The sequence below is a fragment of the Halichoerus grypus genome, chromosome 6 (assembly GCF_964656455.1).
Source record: "Halichoerus grypus chromosome 6, mHalGry1.hap1.1, whole genome shotgun sequence".
NCBI lineage: Eukaryota > Metazoa > Chordata > Mammalia > Carnivora > Phocidae > Halichoerus > Halichoerus grypus.
The window spans coordinates 115,656,714-115,680,230 of NC_135717.1; positions in this window are offsets into that span (position 1 = coordinate 115,656,714).

Consider the following 23,517-nt stretch of genomic DNA (forward strand, 5'->3'; position numbering starts at 1 on the left):
TGGTATTTTGCTGAAACTGCTAGATTACCACTGTAAATAGAAGACAAAGTAGATGTTAGTCACTGAGAAGATAATTGAATATCTGAATGGATTTTAAAAAACATGTAGTAAAAACAATAGACTTAAAAGCAAAACTTAAACACATTTTTTGAATAGTTAAAAATTCTCATGGTTCAAAAGTTGAAGAGAGGGTCACCTGGGTGGCTCAGTCGGTTAAGTGTCTGCCTTTGGCTCAGGTTGTGATCCTGGGGTCTTGGGATCGAGCCCTGCATCAGGCTCCCTGCTGAGCCTGCTTCTCCTTCTCCTGCTCCCCCTGCTTGTGCTCTTTCTCTGTGTGTGTCAAATAAATAAATAGAATCTTAAAAAAAAAAAAAAAAAAACAAGTTGAAGAGATAAGCAGATATACACTGAGAAGTTTTGCTTCTACCTTGTGATGGTTAATTTTATGGATCAACTTGACTGGGCCAAGGGATGCTCAGATAGCTGGTTAAATATTATTTTTGTGTGTGTCTGTGAAGGTGTTTCCAGAAGAGATTAACATTTGAATTTGGTGGACTGAGTAAAGCAGTTGGTTCTCTCCAGTGGGAGTGGACATCATTCAAACCATTGAGGGCCTGAGACACCTGGCTGGCTCAGTCAGTAGAGCCTGTAACTCTTGATCTCAGGGTCCTGAGTTCAAGCCCCATTTGGGTGTAGAGTTTACTTAAAAAAAAACACAAAAAACCCAGAAACATTGAGGTCCTGAATAGAACAAAAAGGCAAAGGAAGGTTGAATTTACTTTCTGCCTATTTGAGCTGAGACATCAATCTTCTGTCCTCAGTGCTCCTGGTTTTCAAGCTTCAGATCCAGACAGAAATCTACACCATTAGCTCTCCAGCCATTGAACTACATGACTGGCTTTCCTAGGTCTGTAGTTTGTAAATAGCAGATAGTGGGATATCTCAGCCTCAATAATCATCTGAGCCAATACTTTATAATCCAGATAGATAGATAGATGATAGATAGATAGATAGATAGATAGATAGATAGATAGATCGATCCTGTGGGTTCTCTTTCTCTGGATAATCTTGCCTGATACACACCTCTAATGCTCGCTCATTCCATTCCTCCCCACTAGCCCTACAGATAAGCATTTGTATTAGTTTGTTGTGAATTTGTTCAATGTTTCTTTATGACAATATAAACATATATTGATTGATTGATCTATTCTTATTTCACCCCTTTCTTACATACAAGAGGGTATCAAATTATAGTGCATGCTGTTTTACACCTTACTTTTTTCACTTTTCAGTATATTCTGGATATCCTTCCGTATCAGCAACTCCCAAAGAGTATCTTCATTATTTTTATTTTTATTTTATTTATTTATTTATTTATTTTAAGACTTTATTTATTTGACGAGAGAGACACAGCAAGAGAGGGAACACAAGCAGGGGGAGTGGGAGAGGGAGAAGCAGGCCTCCTGTGGAGCAGGGAGCCCGATGTGGGGCTTGATCCCAGGACCCCGGGATCATGACCTGAGCCGAAGGCAGATGCCCAACGACTGAGCCACCCAGGCACCCCTATTTTTATTTTTATATTCCATCTACAAAATGTCGATGTAAAATGAACAAGCCTTTTAGGATCTCTAAACATAAGAAAGAGAGTGTTATTTGAGCCCAAGTTAAGACAGCTGCCCAGGAAACATGATCTTCACAGGGAAAGTGCTCTGAGAATGAATAATTTTTACAGGGTTTTATACTTTTTTATATCTTGTGAAAGCTCAAAGGATTACAGATTAGCATATAGGCAGGAATCACAGGTTTTATCGTAAAAGAATTCAGGGAGTAGGAGCATTGATGGATATCTCAAGGACAAGATGGTTTTCCTTTAGGCTACTTGTTCACAGTGCAGATGTACAATGCATACGTGGCAAGTCATAAATCAGGCTTTTGGTTTGAACGAAGTTTATGTAGTCATGCTGACTTAGAAATCTAAAATGGCTTCTCTTGCGTATCAGGCCTTTAGAGAGTTTTTCTCTCATCAAGAGTATTCTATTGTTGGGCGCCTGGGTGGCTCAGTGGTTAAGCAACTTCCTTAGACTCAGGTCATGATCCCAGAGTCCCCGGATTGACTCCCGCATTGGGCTCCTTGCTCGGCAGGGAGTCTGCCTCTCCCTCTGGCCCTCTCCCCTCTTACGCTCTCTCTCACTCTCGCTCTCTCTCAAATAAATAAATAAAATCTTAAAAAAAAAAAGAGTATTCTATTGTTATGGATGTATCATGATTTATTTAATGAATATTTTGAAAGCAAGGCCTTTCTTTGAAAGAACTGTTTGGTTTTTTTTAAGGCTTTGTGGGTTCCAAGGAGTCAGTATAGCAGGACTTCATGTTTAAAGTTCATGCCAGGATCCATAGAATTATGAAGAATGCATGATGATGAACAAAATCATTATCTCTCCAAAAAGAAATAAGGATTCAAGCAACAGACAGGAAGTGGTGAATCTAAAGCAGAGTGGTTAAAGTTGAGCTGCTTGTGAGTTCCTGAAACCAGATCCAGATTCTCATATCTTAAGATTTTCTTACTTTACTTCACTGGGCCTTGGTCCTGGCAGTTGAGGTTAGGGTAGATTAGCCAGTTGAGGAGATAGTCTAAGTAGAGAAATCTTGTGTTTCACTTTCTATGGTATAGGTTAGAGGACTGCAAGATTCTTAAAGAAGCCCAACATCTAACATAGTGCCTGAGTAGTTGAGTAGCCATGGCTAAGGGGGGTGCCTAGGCAGCTGGGACTAAAAGCAACCATACAAAATTTTTCCCTACACCCCACCATTGATGATGGGCAAATCAGCTGAGAGCGCCCAAGTACCCAGTGAAATGTAGAATTTCTGAGAAGGCCAGCAAACTAAAAGAGACTTGGAATTAGAGTAAGAAGGACTCTGACTAGAGACCAAGGCAGGAACCTAGATACCAGCACAAGAAGTCAGAAGACAAGAAGTCAAGAAAATACCTAAAGCCCCTCCAGGAACTTAGATCACTTTAGAAAAGATAAGAGGAGAAGGAGAAAGAGTTTAAATCTTGATTTAGACTAAATATTTACTCAAATGAGACCATTTTAAACAAGAAGTAACTGATTTAGCTTGAAGTAGTGTTTGTTTTCTGTCCTTGCTGAGGGTTTGTGAGATATTGAATTTCGGCTATTGAGAAGGGAAATGCAAAGGAACAAGAACAAAAATGTCATTAATACTACTAATGGGCTTTTGGCAGAGAGGTGGGAGCATTTGGAAAATTTTATACGAAAAATCAAGCAAAGATTGAGGCAGTTATGAGGTTCAGGAAAAATAAAAGTTCGTATGAGAAAGGAAGTATGATTACAGTGGACTGTTTGCTTCAGCAATGAATAATACTTAAATTATCATAATAATACAAACACTAGCTGATTTCAGTTAAAACTATGTTGCGGTAGTCAGGAGGTGAAGTGTGAGGAGTATAAAAGAACTAAGTTCTCACCTGACATGGTGAAAAGTAAATAGGTAATGTCTAAAATTGATAAATTAAGAAAAAGCAGCATAGGCATATTATTCAGAAATAAGTAGGGGTGCCTGGGTGGCTCAGTCGGTTAAGCGTCTGTCTTTGGCTCGGGTCATGGTCCCGGGGTCTGGGATTGAGCCCCATGTCGGGCTCTCTGCTTAGCAGGAGCCTACTTCTCCCTCTCCCTCCTGCTCCCCCTGCTTGTGCTCTCTCTCTCTGTCAAATAAATAAATAAAATCTTAAAAAAAAAAAAAAAGAAGATAAATTCCAAGGAAAATGACTAGATGAATTAGGGGTATATGCCTCTGGTGAATGGAGTAGAGGAGGAATGATGCAGGAGTACTTAAAACAATATTATTTGATTTTTGGTTTTTGTAAACTTTTTGTTGAACTATAACATATATGTAACAACCTCCATATAGAAAAGAGTATAACTCATAAATGTACAACTTGATAAATTAACACACCTGTGTAAATTAGTACCCAGATCAAGAGTATTTTATTTTTAAGTCATGTACATGGATTCTTTGTTATATATTTAAAATTAATAATAATAATAAAGAATTAAGATATCAGGAATGGTTAAATGCTTTTGAGAATACTACTTTGATAATACTGTGTTTGAAAATACTCCAAGATCTGGAGTAGTCTGTCCAATATGGTAACCTCTAGCTACATTTGGCTTTGAACATTTAGACTTGTAACTAATCTGACTGAGGAACTGAATGTTTTATTTTTGTAAATTTTAATTAATTTGAATTTATATGGTCACATGTAGTGGCAACCATATTGGACAGTGCACATCTAGAGACTTGAGTACTTAAAGTTTCTATACAGAGAAGAAGAAAGGAAGGCTCCATTTTCCTCAGGTTAAATGAGAACTGGTAATAAGGCACTTTGAATGTGATGAAAATAAAGTACCAATAATAACTAAAGAGGATTGAGGAGAAGATTTTTAAGTAGAGACTAACCATGATCTGAGTTTATGTATGTGAACTGTATTCTATAGGAAAGGAGCAGAGATGCAGAAAATATTTTAAAAACTGAGAAAGCAAAAAATTCCTACAGCAGTTACAGAGGGAGATACTTAATAGGCTGAAAAGAAAATGGAAATCTCAATATCGAATGGTAAAATTTGTGCTGATTTTAAAAATCTTCTTTCTGCTTTCTTATATTTAACAATTTTTAAAAATCCAGATGTATTACTTTCAGAATTAAAATTAGTGTTTAAAAAAGGCCAATATAAAGTAAAAGATGGGTTAAGACTCATTTAAGAGGTAGAAATATTTGTTTTTGTCCCTTCCCTACTTTGTAAAAAAAAAAACAAAACACAAAAAAACCCCCAGCTTTATTGAGATAATTCGTATTCCATAAAATTCACCGTTAAGGAGTGGAGTACAATTCAGTGTTTTTTTAAAGCATATTCATAGAGTTGTGCAGCCATCAATAGTCTCTAATTCCAGAACATTTTTATCACTCCAAAAGAAACTTGGTTCCCATGAGTCTTCACTCTTCACTCACTCCTCCCTCCAGCCCCTGACAACTACTAATCTACTTTCTGTTTCCCTGGATTCGCTTATTCTGGACATTTCATATAAACAGAATCATACAATATGGGACTTCTTTTACTTGGCATAATGTTTTTTTTTTGTTTTTTTTTTTTAAGATTTTTATTTATTTAACAGAGATAGAGAGCACAAGTAGGCAGAGTGGCAGACAGAGGGAGAGGAAGAAGCAGGCTTTCCGCCAAGCAGGGAGCCCGATGCGGGGCTCTATCCCAGGACCCTGGGATCATGACCTGAGCCAAAGGCAGCCACTTAACCGACTGAGCCACCCAGGCGCCCCTGGCATAATGTTTTCAGGGTTCATCTATGCCATAACATGTATCAGTACTTCGTTTCTTTTTATTGCCAAATAATACTCCATTGTATGGATATACAACATTCTCTTTATCCATTCATCGGTTGATGGACATTTGGGATGTTTCCACTTTTTGGCTATTGTAAATAATGCTCTTATAAACATTTATCTGCAAGTTTCTGTGTGGCCATATGTTTTTGTTTCTCTTGGCTGTATGTCTAAGAGTGGAATTTCTGAGTCATATGATAACTTCACATTTAATATTTTGAGGAACTGTTAAACTGTTTTCCAAAGTGGCTGTACCATTTTACAATCCCACCAGCAATGTATGAGGTTTCAATTTTTCCACATCCTTGCTTATGCTTGTTATTGTCTGTCTTTTTAATTATGGACATCCTACTGAATATGAGGTAGTATCTCTTTGTATTTTGATTTGCATTTCCCTGATGGCTAATGGTGTTGAGCATCTTTTTATATGCTTACTGACCATTTGTATATTTTCTTTGGAGAAATGTTTATTCAAATTTGCCCATTTTTGCATTTTTGTTTTTATTTATTTTATTATTATTTTTTTAAAGTAAGCTGTACACCCAATGTGGGGCTGAACTCATGACCCCGAGTTTGAAAGTTGAATGCTCTTCTGACTGAGCCAGCCAGGTGCCCCCTGAATTTTAATTTTTATTGTTGAGTTATATTTCTTTATATAGTTGGGACATAAGTCCTTTCTCTGATATTTGATTTGCAAATATTTCCTCCCATTAAAAAGGTTTTCTTTTCACTTTTTGATGGTGTCTTTTGAAGCACAAAAGTTTTAAATTTTAATAAAGTCCAGTGTATCTTTTTTTTCTCTTTTGCTGCTTATGCTTTTGGTGTCATACCTAAGAAACCATTACCTAATCCAAGACCATATTTACTCTGATGATTTCTTCTAAGAGCTTTATAGTTTTAGTTCTTATATCTAGATCTTTGATCCATTTTGAGTTAATTTTGTATATGGTGTGAGATAGGAGTCTGTGTTACTTTCCTAGGGCTCTATAACGAAGTACCATAAACTGGGTTACTTAAAACAGCAGAAATTTATTCTTTCATAGTTCTGTAGGCTAGAAGTCTGAAATCAAGGTATTGACTATGTTGGTTTCTTCTGGAGGCTCTGAAGGAGAATCTGTTCCATGTTTTTCTTCTAGCTTTTGGTGGTTACTGACAATCCTTGGCCTTCCTTGTCTTGTAATATATCACTACAATTTCTGCCTTCCATCACTACCTGGCATTCTCCCTGTGTGGCATCTTTTTTTCTTTTCTTTTCTTTTTTTTTTTTTTTTTCATGTGGTGTTCTTATAAGGATACTTGTCACTGAATATAAGGCCCACTCTAATCCAGTAATACGTCATCTTACCTAATTAAATCTGCAAACACCCTATTTCCAAATAAGGTCACACTCTGAGGTTGTAGGTAGACATGAATTTTGGGGGGAACACAATTCAACACGATACAGGATCCAATTTCATTCATTTGCATGTGGATAGCCAGTTGTCCCAGCACTATTTTCAGAAAAGCATATTCTTTGGGGCACCTTGTTACAGCCTGGCAAGGGTGAAAATCTAGGCTCCCCAGTCAGCGTTGTTGGCATGGGTGGGGGTGGGATCACAGATTTTTCTGTGGTGCTTGCCTGGAGAAGGGCACTTCTTTTTTTTTTTTAAGATTTTATTTATTTATTTGACAGAGAGAGAGATAGCGAGAGCAGGAACACAAGCAGGGGGAGTGGGAGAGGGAGAAGCAGGCTTCCCGCAGAGCAGGGAGCCCGATGTGGGACTCGATCCCAGGACCCTGGGATCATGACCTGAGCCGAAGGCAGACGCTTAACGACTGAGCCACCCAGGCGCCCGAGAAGGGCACTTCTTATCTAAGTTTTCTGTTTTGCTAGACTGCTCCTTCCCTGATCCTTTGGCTAGGGAGAGCAGGTTTGTTGTTGTTGTTTTATCTGCACCCTTTGGTTGACATTTCTGGATTGTCAACTTCTTCAGCTCCAAGGAAATCAAGGCAGAAAGAAGACCCAGGGAACTCACATCATGTTGTTTCTTGGACCCAAGTTGTCTAGCCAGTCTGCCTTCTCTCTGTCTTTCAGAGTCTTAGGTTTGTTTTATATGTAATGTCTAGACTTTTTAGTTATACTTAGAGGGAGGAATTAGGGAAATAGGTCTATTCTACTTTTCCAATGCACTGAATTTACAGATCAAATTTAGGTAGAATTTACATCTTTGTAACTTGATACTTCCAAATCATGAATGTGATATATCTCTCAGTATATTAATTATAATATCTTCATAATATCTCTCAATAAAATTTTAGAATTTTTCCCTTGGCTGTCTTGTTCATTTTTTTGTTAGATGTAATCATAGGTACTTAATACTTTCTGATTTATTGTAAATAGTATATTTGAAAATTTTTCATTTTATGTTTGTAGTGAGTATATACAATACAATTGATTTTTGTATATTAATTTTGTACCTAACAACAACCTTGCTGAACTCTTAAATTCTAATAGTTTATATGTAAATTTTATTTTTGAAAGTTTTATATACATAGCCATTCTGTAAGGTTCTTTCTGACACTAAAGGCATGGTGTTTTCCACACCAATATTTAATTCTCTGACACCACCTGGGTGTTTATTCAATTCAGTTCTGACGCTAACTATATGGAATTAGTGAAGACCCCAGTTAAGGGCTCAATCACACAAGACTGCCCCCACTTCAGGTGCCAGTTGCAAATCCCAGTTTGCCACCTATACTTCTGACCCACCAGCTGTAAATTCAGAAATTCCCATGACCCTTTCTTTCAGGTTCAATAATTTGCTAGAAGGACTCAGTGAACTCAGAAAGCACTTTATTTACATTTGCCAGATTATTATAAAGGATACAACTCAGGAACAGCCCGATGGAAGAGATGCATAGGGCAAGGTATGGGGGGAGCATGAAATTGCCATTCCCTCTCCTGGTGCACTACCTCCCAGCACTTTGATGTGTTCACCAACCCAGAAGCTCTCCAAATCCTGTCATTTAATTTTTATGGAGATTTTATTTTATTTTTTTTTTAAAGGTTATTTATTTATTTGAGAGAGAGAGAGAGAAAGCAGAGCGAGCAGGAGAGGACATGAATTGGGGGGAGGCGAGGCAGAGGGAGAAGCAGACTCCCCGCTGAGCAAGGAGCCTGAAATGAGGCTCGATCCCAGAACCCGGAGATCATGACCTGAGCCGAAGGCAGACGCTTTACTGACTGAGCCACCCAGGCGCCCCTAATTATCAGATTTTTTATTTCTTCTTGAAGTTCTTTTCTCAGTTCATCTTTGTTTACAAATTTATTGGAATTAAATTCTTTATAATATCTTAGTTCGTCTTTTTAATGCATACGACTTCTGTGGTGATGGCTCCTTTTTCATTCCTTATATTGGTTATTTGCACCAACTGTTCTTTTCTTAACCAGTTTTGTCAGAGGTTTTGTCAATTGCATTATTGTTTTCAAGGGACCAACTTTCGGCTTTATCGATACTCTTTATGTAGATTTATTTTTTTACCTTATAAATTCAGCTTTTAACTTGATTATTTTCTTCTAATTTTTTATAATAATAGTTATTATTATTTTAGTAATCTCTACCCCTAAGGTGGGGCTAGAACTCATGACCCTGAGATCTAGTCACATGCTCTACTGATTGAGCCGGCCAAGCACCCCTCTAATGTTTTAAGATGAGTACTTAGCTCTTTACTATTTAGCTTTTGTTCTTTTCTGATATACATTTCTTTTCTTTTTTTTTTTTTTAAAGATTTTTATTTATTTGACACAGAGAGAGAGGCAGCCAGAGAGGGAACACAAGCAGGGGGAGTGGGAGAGGGAGAAGCAGGCTCCCTGCAGAGCAGGGAGCCCAACGCAGGGCTTGATCCCAGGACCCTGGGACTATGACCTGAGCCAAAGACAGACGCTTAACGACTGAGCCACCCAGGTGCCCCGCCGATACATACATTTAAGGCTATAATTCTTTGTGCGCGTGCTTACACAAAAAGACCCTATATACTATAGTTGTTGAGTAAAATGTTCTTTACATATCCATTAGATCAATTTGTTCACCAGGATATTGAAGTATTTTATAGCTTTACTATTCTTTGTATGCTTTTTTTTTTTTAAGGTTTATTTATTTTGAGAGAGAGAGAGAAAGAGTGAGTGTGCAAGTAGTGGGGAGGGGCAGGAGAGGGAGAGAGAGAATCCCAAGCAGACTCCCTACTGAGCGTGGAGCCCGACTTGGGGCTTGATCCCAGCACCCTGAGATCATGACCTGAGCCAAAATCAAGAGTCGGAAGCCTAACTGAGGAAGCTACCCAGGCGCCCCTGTATGCTTGTTATTGAGATGTGTTTGTGGTAATTTGCTATGGCAGCTCTAGGAAACTAATACAATCATTTTAATTTTTATCTCTACTATTTTTGGTTTATTATTTTTTCTAATATGCTTGGTCATCTTGTTTTCTATTTCTTACAGATATTTTCAAGCTTATCTTTTATTTTTTGAAATATAGTATGCAGAGTTATTTTATAATCTGGATCTAATAATTCTGATATCCAAAATCTTTGCTGACCTATTTCTATCCTATGTTGTTTATACTGGGTGATGCCTTATTTCCTTGCATTGCATAACTTTTTTTTTTTTTTTTTTTTTACCATTAAAACTCATTTTCCTTGGGAAATTAGATTTTTTAATGCTTCTTTTTTAAAAAATTAAATTAATTTTAATTTTAATTCCAGTAAGGTGGACATACAGTGTTATATTAGTTTCAGGTGTACAATATAGTGATTCAGCAATTCCATACATCACCCAGTGCTCATGACAAGTGCACTCCTTCATCCCCATCACCTGTTTCACCCATTTCCCAGCCCCCCAACCTACCCTCTGGTAACCATCATTTTGTTCTCTAGAGTTAACAGTCTGTTTCTTGGTTTGTCTCTCTCTGTCTCTTTGTTTTTCTTTTGCTCATTTGTTTTGCTTCTTAAATTCCACATATGAGGGTGCCTGGATGGCTCAGTCTGTTAAGTGTCTGCCTTCAGCTCGGGTCATGATCCCAGGGTCTTGGGATCAAGCCCCACGTCAGGCTCCCTGCTCAGTGGGGAGCCTGCTTCTCCCTCTCCCTCTGCCTGCTGTTCCCCCTTCGGGTGCTGTCTCTCTCTCTGTCAAACGAATAAATAAAATCTTAAAAAAAAAATCCACATATGAGTGACATATGGTATTTGTCTTTCTCTGACTTATTTCACTTAGCATTATACTCTCTAGCTCTATCCATGTCATTGCAAGTGGTAAGATTTCATTCTTTTTTTATGGCTGAATAATATTCCACTGTATATAGATACCATAGATACCATGCCATATTCTTCTTTATCCATTCATCTGTTGATGGACACTTGGGCTGCTTTCATAATTTGGCTATTGTAAATAATGGTGCAATAAACATCATGTGCATGTATCCCTTTGAATTAGTATTTTTGTAGTTTTTGGGTAAATATCCAGTAGTGTAATTACTGGATCATAGGGTAGTTCTATTTTCAAACTTTTTTTTTAAAGATTTATTTATTTATTTGAGAGAGAGAGAATGAGCGGGAGGGGCAGAGGGAGAGGGAGAGAGAATCACAAGCAGACTCCGAGCTGAGTGCGGAGCCCCACGTGGGGCTCAAACTCACAACCCTGAAATCATGACCTGAACCAAAACCAAAAGTTGGTTGTGTAACTGCACCACCCAGGCACCCCTATTTTTCACTCTTTGAGGAACCTCCATACTGTGGGAAATTAGATTTTGAGGGTGAAATTTTTTGATGCCTAAGATAAGGATTCGCTTTATCTTCTGCCAGAGGCCTGAGGGTACTACCTATCTAAGAGGACTTTAAACTAAACTTAATGGCTTTAGGACTTTTTGGAACATCCAAGTTATGTGGATTAGAGTTGCAAATTCATGCAAGAACTGGTTGTTTTTGGACATATCTCAGGTATTCTTGTTTGTTTGTTTTTCCCCTTTACTCTGCTCACACCAAGGTAATTTTCACTGCAACTCTTTGGACGAGGGGGTTGGGGTAGATTTAATTCTGGCTCACTCTTACACTGAAGATTTAGCCCTTTAGAGTTCCAACTTTTTGAGCATGTGCTTCACTTATTGTACTTCTCCTTTTGGGTGACCCTCGGCTTTACATTCCATTCTAGCACTTAAAAGGTCTTAGAAAAAATGGAATCAGTGTTCCATTTCCCCCTGCCTTAAAGATTCCTTTCTATCATGCCAGCTTTTTGAAACATTTGAGAAAATGGTTTTGTCATTTTATCCAGCATTTTTAGTTTTTATTGGAAGGCACATCAGAAAATCTAGTCCATCATATTGTTGGAAACCCAGTTTTCTCTTATCTTTTAAAAACAGGTGATGGCAGGTATCAAATTACTGTGTTTTTAGGGGCGTCTGAGTGGCTCAGTTGGTTAAGTGTCTGACTTCGGCTCAGGTCATGATCTTGGGGTCCTGGGATTGAGCTCGGGGTCCTGGGATTGAACCCTGTGCCGGGCTTCCCACTCAGCAGAGAATCTCCTTGTCCCTCTCCTTCTGCCTTTCCCCCTGCTCATGTTCCCGCTCTCTGTCTCTCAAATAAATAAATAAAATCTTTTTAAAAAATTACTGTGTTTTAGATTCCATTAGATGTAACAGAATGGTATAAGTTTTACTTTAAAATGTCAAAATATATAATATGTTTATAATTACATTCTTTTTAACCATTTAAACTTAACTTGAACAATTTTAGATATAACTTAAAAATGTCTGAAGAGGGGGCACCTGGATGGCTCAGTCAGTTAAGCATCTGACTCTTGATTTTGGCTCAGGTCATGATCTCAGGGTTGTGAGATCGAGCCCTGTGTCGGGCTCTAGGCTGGGTGTGGAGCCTGCTTAATATTCTCTCTCTCCCTCTCCCTTTCCCCCTTCCCACCTCATGCACGTGAATACTCTCTTTCTTTAAAAAAAATGTCTGAAGAGGTATGTAGTTTTCAAAAACTTTTAGGTGGTACACAAGCAAAAATATGAAGACCACTGATCTAAAGAAATGGTCACATAAGTATAAAAGAAGACATATATACCCATCTAGTCTAATGGCTTTAAATATTATCTATATACTGGTGACTACCAAATTTATATCTTCTACCCAGACCTTTCCCCTATTCCCTGATGCACATATCCAGCTGCCTACTCAACATCTCCAACAGGATGTTAAATAAGCATCCTAGATTTATCATGTCCACTTCCTCCCTATACTCACATGCACACAACCTGCTTCTTTCCTCTCCTAGTATTCTCCCTGAGTAAATGTTATCTCTGTTCACACAGCTGTGCAAGCCAAAGACCTTTGAGTTATTCTTTTTTTTTTTTTTTAAGATTTTATTTATTTATTTGACAGAGAGAGAGAGAGGCAGGAGAGAGAGAACACAAGCAGGGGGAGTGGGAGAGGGAGAAGCAGGTTTCCCACTGAGCAGGGAACCCGATGCGGTGCTCGATCCCAGGACCCTGGGATCATGACCTGAGCTGAAGGCAGACACTTAACGACTGAGCCACCGAGGCGCCCTGAGTTATTCTTGACTTTTATTTTTTTAATATTTCATCTAATGCATCAGCAAATCTGTCAGCTCTATCTAAAAGATATATCCTGAATTGTCTTTCATCTCTCTTCCAGACACAAAAATAGTCTCCTTACTACTCTCCCTGTTTCTGTTCTTACAGTCTGTTTTTAAAAGTGATCCTTTAAAAATATAACTTTGATCATGCCTACCCTAGAGGCTTCTTTATCATTCTTGGAATAATATCCAAATTCTTACATTCTTCTAAAAGGTTCTTCATGGTTTGGCTCCTGGCTACCTCTCTGGCTTCATCTTATATTATTTTCCCCCTTACTCATCCACTTCAGCGACACTGGCCTTCTTACTATACCTCAAACACAGTAAGTATGTTATTTTGCCTCAAGGCTCTCCACTTGTGGCTCCCTTTGCCTAGTTTCCTTTCCCCCAGATATCCATTTCTGCATTTCCTTAAAGTTTCTCTTTCATTATTATCACCTCAAAGAGGCCTTGACCTTTCTTTCTAAAATAGTAGCCTCCATCCCTTAACCTGCTTCTTTTTTCCTCTTAGCACATTTATTTATATGCTTATTTTCTGTCTCCCCAATGGAATATAAATCATAAAAGGGGAGGATCTTGTCTGTTTTATTCATGGCTTAGCCGCAGAGTCTTATGTAGTAGGTGATGAATAAACATAGTTTTTTTAAGGATTTATTTATTTGAGAGAGTGGGTGGGGAGGGACGGGGGAGAGAATTGTCACGCTGTCTCGCCACTGAGTGCAGAGCCCGACTTAGGGCTCTATCCCACAACCCATGAGATCATGACCTGAGCCAAAACCAAGAGTCAGATGCTTAACCAACTAAGCCACCCAGACACCTCTAATAAAAATATTTTGAATAAGAATTGAACGTAAAAGTGTATATCCCCAAATGACTACCATAGGGCTATTTATATGTTTGGTGTTGAAAAGACATTAAATGGATGAATGGATATAGTCTCACTCATGTACTTTATCATTACCTTTGTATGGGAAGATTACATTTTGCATCATGTAAAGACTGGTTCCTTTTCACTTTGTTGAACTTTGAGATCATAACCCATGTTATCAATCTTTTTCTTTCTTTTTTAAGTTTACTTATTTTTAGTAATCTGTACACCCAATGTGGGGCTCAAACTTATGGCCTTGAGATCAAGAGTCACGTGCTTATTTGGAACTGAGCCAGCCAGGTACCCCCCAGGTTATCAATATTAATCCTTATCACCTCAAATGACTCTCTAGGGTCTCCAGCCCCTAATTTCTTTCTTTCTTTCTTTTAAAAATATTTTATTATTTATTTGACAGAGAGAGAGACAGCGAGAGAGAGAACACAAGCAGGGGGAGCGGGAAAGGGAGAAGCAGTCTTCCTGCGAAGCAGGAAGCCCTATGCGGGGCTCTATCCCAGGATCCTGGGAACATGACCTGAGCCAAAGGCAGAAGCCTAACGACTGAGCCACTCAGGCGCCCCATCCATTCCCTAATTTCTAGCAAGGAAAATAGCTCCAGAGAAAGCCTTCCAGGGAAAAATTTAAAGGGCAGATAAATTACTGAGATTTTTAGAGTATGGGATTTTTTTGTTTTTTGGGTGTTTTTTGTTTTTGTTTTTGCCTTCCAAATGAATTCAGATGCCCTTGGGCCACTTTTCTTGCCTATACTACAAACATTTTGTTCCTACAGAAAATATTATAAAGTGATTTCATCATGTGAAAAAGAATTACTTGTCATTTTGGCACAATCCAAGTTTAAGAATTAATGCTTGTGTTTACTGTCAAACAACACTCGCTTCCACATGATAGAAAAAACAAGGAATTAAAGAAAAAAAACCAGCCAGTAAAAATACCAATCACATTATCTAACATAATTGTCCATAGATGTTAAACTTGGTAACTCAGAAGGAATAGCAATTATGTTGGGTCAGTAGTAAAGAAGCTGATTTTTACCTTTGGTGTTTTTGAAGGGAGGACAAGCTATTAAAAATGGATGGGAGGCTGGTAATTTTGAAGTACTCATTCAAGTTGAATTATCATTAATAAAAGTTTAAAACAATAGAGTTTATTTATGGAGGAAGACAATCAATATTTAGTTCTGTAGTTTTTTGTTTGTTCGTTTTTTGCGTGTGTGTGTGTGCGCGTGAGCACAGGGAAGGGCAGAGGGAGTGGGAGAGAGAGAATCCCAAGCAGACTCTGTGCTGAGCGAGGAGCCCCATGTGGGGTTCGATCCCATGACCCATAAGATCATGACCTGAGCCAAACCCTAATGTTGGGTGTTTAACCAACTGAGCCACCCAGGCACCCCTAGTTCTGTACAGTTTTTTGAATTATCTAAGGTTTTTCTTTCTTTTTAATGTAAAAAAATTATTTATTTATTTATTTATTTATTTATTTATTTATTTATTTATTTATTTAAATATGCTCTATGCCCAGTGTGGGGCTTGAATTCACAACCCCGAGATCAAGAGCCTCATGTTATACTAACTGAGCTAGCCAGGTTCCCCTAAGAAAGGTTTTTCTTTAAAATTAATGAAATTTATAATTCCCTGAGTATACTAGCTTCAATATCCCTAAAAACATAAACTGGGAGTTATAAAATATGTACTGCTGAAGCCATGTAAGTTATGAAGAATGTTGGCATATATTCAACCAACCAACATATGATTATGTAGGGGAAGCAGGCAGATATCCTGCTTCTCTCTCTCTCTCTCTCTATATATATATGGAAGAAAATTATGCTGTGTTTAAATTGCCCATCTGGCAGAACTTAAGTTCAGAATATTAAATAAGGATTCTTTAAAAGTTAACTTTCTCTCTTAAACAAATTAGAAACATATCTTGCCCCACTTAACTCATTCTACAGAAGGTGTGTTAATGCTATTCTCTATTGCAGCTGCAGAATAAGATGTTCTTAATAATAAACCCAAGGGGTTTTAAAAGTCCCTGCATCTTATCACAGATGTAAAAAGCCATCCCAGTGGAACAAGCACATTGGATCCCCAGTGAATATAGAGAATATGTTGTGTGCAGCACACTGGTGTTTCTTCAGAGAAGTTAAGACCACACAAAAGTATGAAACCTCATCTAACATGGGGTAGAAATTTAGTGGTCCTGAAATGAAAAAATATGGGGATGGGGCAGAAAATTTAAATTGGATATACACTAAGGATTTAAAAGTTTTTGTTTCTGTAGGACAAATAAATCTCTCTTCAAAATCTTGAAAAGGAACTGAGAGACTTGAATTATAATTACTACTTTTTTCTTTTTAAGATTTTTTATTTATTTGACAGAGACACAGCAAAAGAGGGAACACAAGCAGAGGGAGTGGGAGAGGGAGAAGCAGGCTTCCTGCCGAGCAGGGATCCCAATTCAGGGCTCGATCCCAGGATCCTAGGATCATGACCGGAGCCGAAGGCAGACGCTTAATGACTGAGCCACCCAGGTGCCCCTTCTTTTTTTTTTAATGTTCTATTTATTTATTTGTCAGAGAGAGAGAGAGAGAGTGAGCACAAGCAGGGGGAGCAGCAGGCAGAGGGAGAAGCAGACTCCCCGCTAAGCAGGGAGCCGGATGCGGGGCTTGATCCCAGACCTTGGGATCATGACCTGAGCCGAAGGCAGACGCTTAACCAACTGAGCCACCCAGACGTCCCTAATTACTACTTTTTTCTAATAATAGATAATATTGCAGTTAAAATCATGGAGTAACTACAAAACATTGTTGAAAGAAATTAAAGACCATGTAAATAAATAGATATTTCATGTTTAAGGATTGGAAGACTTAATATTATTAAGATGGCAGTATTCCCAAGTTGATAAATAGATGCATTGTAATCCCTATCAAAATCCACAGCTGGCTTCTTTACAGAAATTAACAAACTGGTCCTAAAATTCATTTGAAAATTCAAGAAACCTAGAGTAGCCAAAACAATCTTGAAAAAGAAGAACAGAGTTAGAGGACTCACGCTTCCTGATTTCAAAACTTTCTGAAAAGCCACAGTAATCATGACTGTGCAGTACAGGTATAACAATAGATATAATAGATTAATGGAATGGAATTGAGAGTCTAGAAATAAACTTTAACATTTATAGCCAATTAATTTTTTTGACAAGGGTGCCAAGACAAATCAATTAGGAAAGAATAGTCTTTTCAACATAGAGTGCTGGGACAACTGGATATTCATATGCAAAAGCATAAAGTTGGATCCCTTCCTTATACGTACACAAAAATTAGCTCAAAATAGATTATAGACCTAATGTAATGGACAAAATGATAAAACTTACAAGAAAATGTAGAAGTAAATCTTAATGACCTTGGGTTAGGCAGAGCCTTAGATAGATACAACACCCAAGGTATAAGTAACAAAAGAAAAAAATAGATAAATTAGACTTCATCAAAATTAAAAACATCTGTGCTTCAAAAGACATCAAGGAAGTGAAAATACAACCCACAGAATGGGAGAAAATATTCGCAAATCATAAATATAATATACTTGTATCTGGAATTATATAAAGAACTATTACAACTCAATAATAAAAGACAATCTGATTTAAAAATGGTCAAAAAAATGGGCAAAGAATCTGAATATGCAGTTCTCCAAAGAAGATATATAAATGACCAGTAAGCACAGGGAAAGGTGCTCAACATCATTAGCAATCAGGGAAATGCAAATAAAAACCCCAATGAGATACCACATCACACCCATTAGGATGACTACAATAAAAAAGACTGATAATATCAAGTTTTGGAGAGGATTTGGAAAACTTGGAACCTCATACACTACTGATAGGAATGTAAATGGTACGACCACTTTTGAAAACAGGGTGTCTGTTCCACAAAATATTAAGCACAGAGCTACCCTATAACCCAGAAATTTCACTTCTAGTTATATACCCAAGAGAAATGAAAACATAGCCACACGAAAACTTATACACAAATGTTCATAGCAGCTGTATGCGGAAAAATATTTTTTCTTCTACCCGTCTAGGTTCTTGGCTGGGGCTCTGTAACAAAAGACAGATTAACAAGAGAAAAAAATAGAAGTTTATTAACATATATATCTCATATATACATGGGAGAAATTTGGGGATAGTAACTCAAAGGTTTGGCTAAAACTTGGACTTATGTAGCATCATAGCAAGGAAATAATAAATCTTTAGAAAAGTGACAAGACAAAGGACAAGAGCCTTGAGTCTCTAGGGGCAGCAAGTTGTAAATATAAGGGAGCCTAATGGAAGGTAATTGGGCTGGCCAGTAAGGTTTGTGATGTAGAATCCTCTTGTGCTGTCTCTGGGCTGATAAAGGTCTAGGGTTGTTAGTGATTAACTTCTGTACAAATTTATGTCTTGCTTTTAGGCAAATAGGGGAAGGACAGAGAGGTTTTTTGTTTTGTTTTGTTTTGTTTTTGGTATCTGCTTCTCAATTGCCTTCAATTCAAAACAATCATTGTGTGAAAGTGGCATGTGTTGGGGTAGCAAATTCTGCTGTCCTTTACAGTATTATTCATAGCAGCCATAAAGTGGAACAACCCAAATGTCCACCAACTGATGAATGGATAAAGAGAATGTTGTATATCCATACAATGGAATACTATTTGGCAATAAAAAGAAATGAAGTACTGATACATGTTATGACATAGATGAACCTTGAAAACATTATGCTAAGTGAAAGAAGCTGCCCATTGTGTGATTCCATTTACATGAAATTTCCAGAATAGGCAAATCCACAGAAACAGAAAAACATGGATTAGTGTTTGCCATGGGCAGGGGGTCAAGGGTAATTGAATGGGGAATGACTGCTAATGGATACAGAGGTTTTGGGGGTTTTTTGTAGAATGATGAATGATGAAAATGTTTGGAATTAGATGGTGGTAATGGTTGCACAACCTGGTGACTATACTAAAAACTTAAATTGTACACTACAGGATGAATTTTATGGTATATGAATTATATATCAATGAACAGTACAAAGAAATTGCTATATTCTAAAATTTCATGCCCTACTGGTATTTCCTATAACAATTTGGATCAATGAAATGGAAATATTGCCAAAATATATCTACTTAAGTTGACTTTTAAAAAAACAAAGAAGCCAGTTACAAATGCCTACATGCTGTATGATGCCATTTACATAAAGTGTCCAGAATAGGAAAATATAGAGAGACAGAAAGTGGATTAGTGGTTGCCTAGGTTACAGAGTTCCTTTTGGGGGGGTGATGAAATGTTCTAAAATTGTGGTATTGGTCACACAACTCTGAATATACTAAACACCATTGATTTGTACACTTTATTTTTTTTAAGATTTAATTTTTAAGTAATCTCTACACCCAGTGTGGGACTCGAGCTTACATCCCTGAGATCAAGAATCGCATTTTCTACTGACTGAGCCAGGCAGTGCCCCTGATTTGTACACTTTAAATGGAATTGTATGACATGTGAATTATATTTCAACAAAAATGCTATATTAGGAAAAAAAAACAAGGTATAAAGTATAAGAGGCAGGGTTTGTCTTGGAGTATGAAGAGTGGCTATTAGTTTATCACTGAGTACTCTGATTTTAACAGTACAGGATACTTAGAATAGCTACCCAAGATATCAGCAGACTCCCCGCGAGCCCTAGATCGATCGTGGAACTTGATCTCACAACCCTGAGATCATGACCCGAGCCAAAATCAAGAGTCTGATGCTTAACTGACTGAACAACCCAGGCGCCCCAAGACATCTCTCTATTTAGTATAAATATATACTAAATGGTAAATACTGAATATTTACTATTTTATGTAAATGGACTTATACCGTATGTGTGGAAAAACAAGACTTGGCTTTATATTTGGTTATGAATCTGTTAGAGGCATTTCTTTTGTTTATTTATAATTTGCAAGCCTGCCAAGAGAAAACTAGATCCAAGATCTGTGATTTTTCCAACTAACTAGAGAATTTATACAATATATATAGTTATTGGTAAAATTTTTTTTTTTTTTTTTTTTTAAAGATTTTATTTATTTATTTGAGACAGAGAGAATGAGAGAGAGAGAGCACATGAGGGGGGGAGGGTCAGAGGGAGAAGCAGACTCCCTGCCGAGCAGGGAGCCCGATGCGGGACTCGATCCAGGGACTCCAGGATCATGACCTGAGCCGAAGGCAGTCGCTTAACCAACTGAGCCACCCAGGCGCCCCAGTTATTGGTAAAATTAATATAAAGCTAGTAAGATTATCTTAATAGCTTATTTGATTAATGCAGGCACAACTTATGAACTAATAAAAATCCATTAATAGACATATTTATGACTCTTTAATTCTCTAAATCATATTATAAAGATTTTGTAGTTAGCCTAAGTCTTGGAGTTAAGGGGCCACATTCCAGAATGGTAAAGACAGACTCTATAGCGTAACAGTTTGACAAAAAAATAATCCTTATCTCTTTGCATGATCTGTCCAGAAAACATAACAGAGAGAAAATATGAAACTTATCATGGAGAACAGAATATAATCGAATTTAATCTTACTTAAGTCCTTCGCCTTAGCCTGATTAGCCAGATAAAAAAGGATCTGTATATAGATTCCTAAGTAGTGAATATTCTTATTCTTCAGGTTTCTATAATTAGAGAGAAAAGCAATTTATAGCATAATGTCTAGGTAAACAAAGTGCCTGCCTAAGTGATACCTACTCAAGCCTTAGAAGGATGAGGAGGCCTCCTCTAGAAGCAGACACCTCGAGCACTTTCGTTGTCTCGTGGTGCCACTATTCCCTGTGCTGTATAAAATGGTCAGCAGGGACATTTGTTCATTCTATGTTTACAAAATCCTCTAGTATTGTGCCATATGTGATATATGCTCTTTGTCAAGTGTGTACTTAGATAACATGTGCACATGCATGCACACACAGTCTTGTGATTTTGATTGAAATTGCATTGAATCTATAGGTCAGTTTGAGAAGAGCTGACATTTTTATAAGATGGCTCTTCCAATACACAGACTAAGTATATGATTCCATTTATTTAGGTATACTTCAGTATTTTTCAATAAAGTTTCATTAAAATATGTCTTGAACAATTTGGGTAATTTCATCCATACGCATTTTGTTTATTTTATTTTATTTTTAAATAGGCTCCACATCCAGTGCAGAGCCCAACGCAGGGCTCAAACTCACAACTGTGAGATCAAGACCTGAGCTGAGATCAAGTTGGACACTCAACTGACTGAGCCACCCAGGCACCGCTATATGTTTTTTGATACTATTACGAATGGTATTCTTTTTAAATTAAAATTTCCAATTATTCACGGTATATAAAAATGCAGCTGATTTTTGCATATTTTTGTATCCAGCGATCTATATTATTTTTTAAAGTATTTCCTTTTTTCCATCTATCCTCTTGTCCTCTGGAACTGCTATTACTTGTATACCTGGATCTTATCTCTAAGTCCTATATTTTCCATCATGATTTCTGTTTGTATTTCAGCTCTTTGCTTTGAGATAGTTCTGCTCAACTTTCCAGTCACTAATTCAGATCTTGACAGTAAATATTCACTCCTTCAATTCATCTGCAGTTTTTTTTCCTGAGCGATCATAGTTTTCATTCCGGAAATTCTTTGTTTTTATCTGCACTCATGTATCCTTAAATATAAGCTCTTATTATTCATCAGGATTTACCTTCATATTTGCCCTTTCTAAAATTTTATTTATTTATTTATTTATTTATTTATTTATTTTTAAGATTTTATTTATTTGACAGAGAGAGAGAATATAGTAAGGGGAGTGGCAGGCAGAGGGAGAAGCAGGCTCCTCACTTAGCAAAGAGCCGGACGTGGGACTTGATTCCAGGACCCTGGGATCATGACCTGAGCTGAAGGCAGACACCCAACTGACTGAGCCACCCAGGTGCCCCCGTATTTGCCCTTTTTATTGCTCTTAATTTCTTTCTGCACATCGGTACTTCTATTTGGGATCCTTTTCCCTTTGGTAGAACTCCCTTTAGTGTTCCTTGAATGGAGGTCTGCTGGTGGCAAGTTTTCTGTTTTTATTTGTCTGAAAATGTATGAATTTGTCTTCATTTCTGAAGAACTTTTTTTACTGAGTGTAAAATTCTAGTTTGGCAGTTATTATCTTACAACACTTTGAACATGTCATTCCGTTATCTTTTGGCTTCCATCAATTTGTTGAGAAGCTAGCTATTAGCCTTATTGTTCTTTTGAAGATATGTCCCTCGACCAACCCCCTCCCCCACAACTTCTTCTAAGATTTTGTCTTTATGGGTGGCTCAGTCAGTTAAGTGGTTAAGCATCTGACTCTTTTTTTTAAATTAATGAATTAATTTATTTTTAAAATTTATTTTTTTAAAAGATTTTTTATTTATTTATTTGAGAGAGAAGGAATGAGACAGAGCATGAGAGAGGGGAGGGTCAGAGGGAGAAGCAGACTCCCCGCCGAGCGGGGAGTCTGATGCGGGACTCAATCCCGGGGCTCCAGGATCATGACCTGAGCCGAAGGCAGTCGCTTAACCAACTGAGCCACCCAGGTGCCCCTAAAATTTATTTTTTTATTATTAACATATAATATATTTATTTCAGGGGTACAGGTCTGTGATTCATCAGTCTTACACAATACACAGCGCTCACCACAACACATACCCTCCCCATTGGCCATCATCCAGCCACCCCATCCCCCGCCCCCTCCACTCCAGCAACCCTCAGTTTGTTTCCTGAGATTAAGATTCTCTTATGGTTTGTCTCCCTCTCTGGTTTCATCTTGTTTCATTTTTTTCCTCTCTTCCCCCTATGATCCTCTTCCTTGTTTCTTAAATTCCACATATCAGTGAGATCATATGATAATTGTCTTTCTCTGATTGAGTTATTTTCACTTTGCATAATACCCTCTAGTTCCATCCACGTCGTTGCAAATAGCAAGATTTCGTTTTTTGATAGCTGCGTAATAATCCATTGTATATATATACCACATCTTCTTTATCCATTCATCTGTTGATGGACATCTGGGCTCTTTCCATAGTTTGGCTATTGTGACATTGCTGCTATGAACATTGGGGTGCAGGTGCCCCTTCAGATCACTACATTTGTATCTTTGGGGCAAATACCCAGGAGTGCAATTGCTGGGTCATAGGGTAGCTCTATTTTCAACTTTTTGAGGAACCTCCATACTGTTTTCCAGAGTGGCTGCACCAGCTTGCATTCCCACCAACAGTGTAGGAGGGTTCCCCTTTCTCCACATCCTCGCCAACATCTGTTGTTTCCTGACTTGTTAATTTTAGCCATTCTGACTGGTGTGGGGTGGTATCTCATTGTGGTTTTGATTTGTATTTCCCTGAAAGCATCTGACTCTTGATCTCAGCTCAGATCTTGATCTTATGGTCATGAGTTCAAGCCCTGTGTTAGGCTCCATGCCCAGCGTGGAGCCCACTTAAAAAAAAAAAAAGAAAGAAAGAATATGGGTGTAAAATTTTATCTTTATCTTTGGTTTTTTGTTGTTGTTGTTAAAGATTTATTTATTTATTTGACAGAGA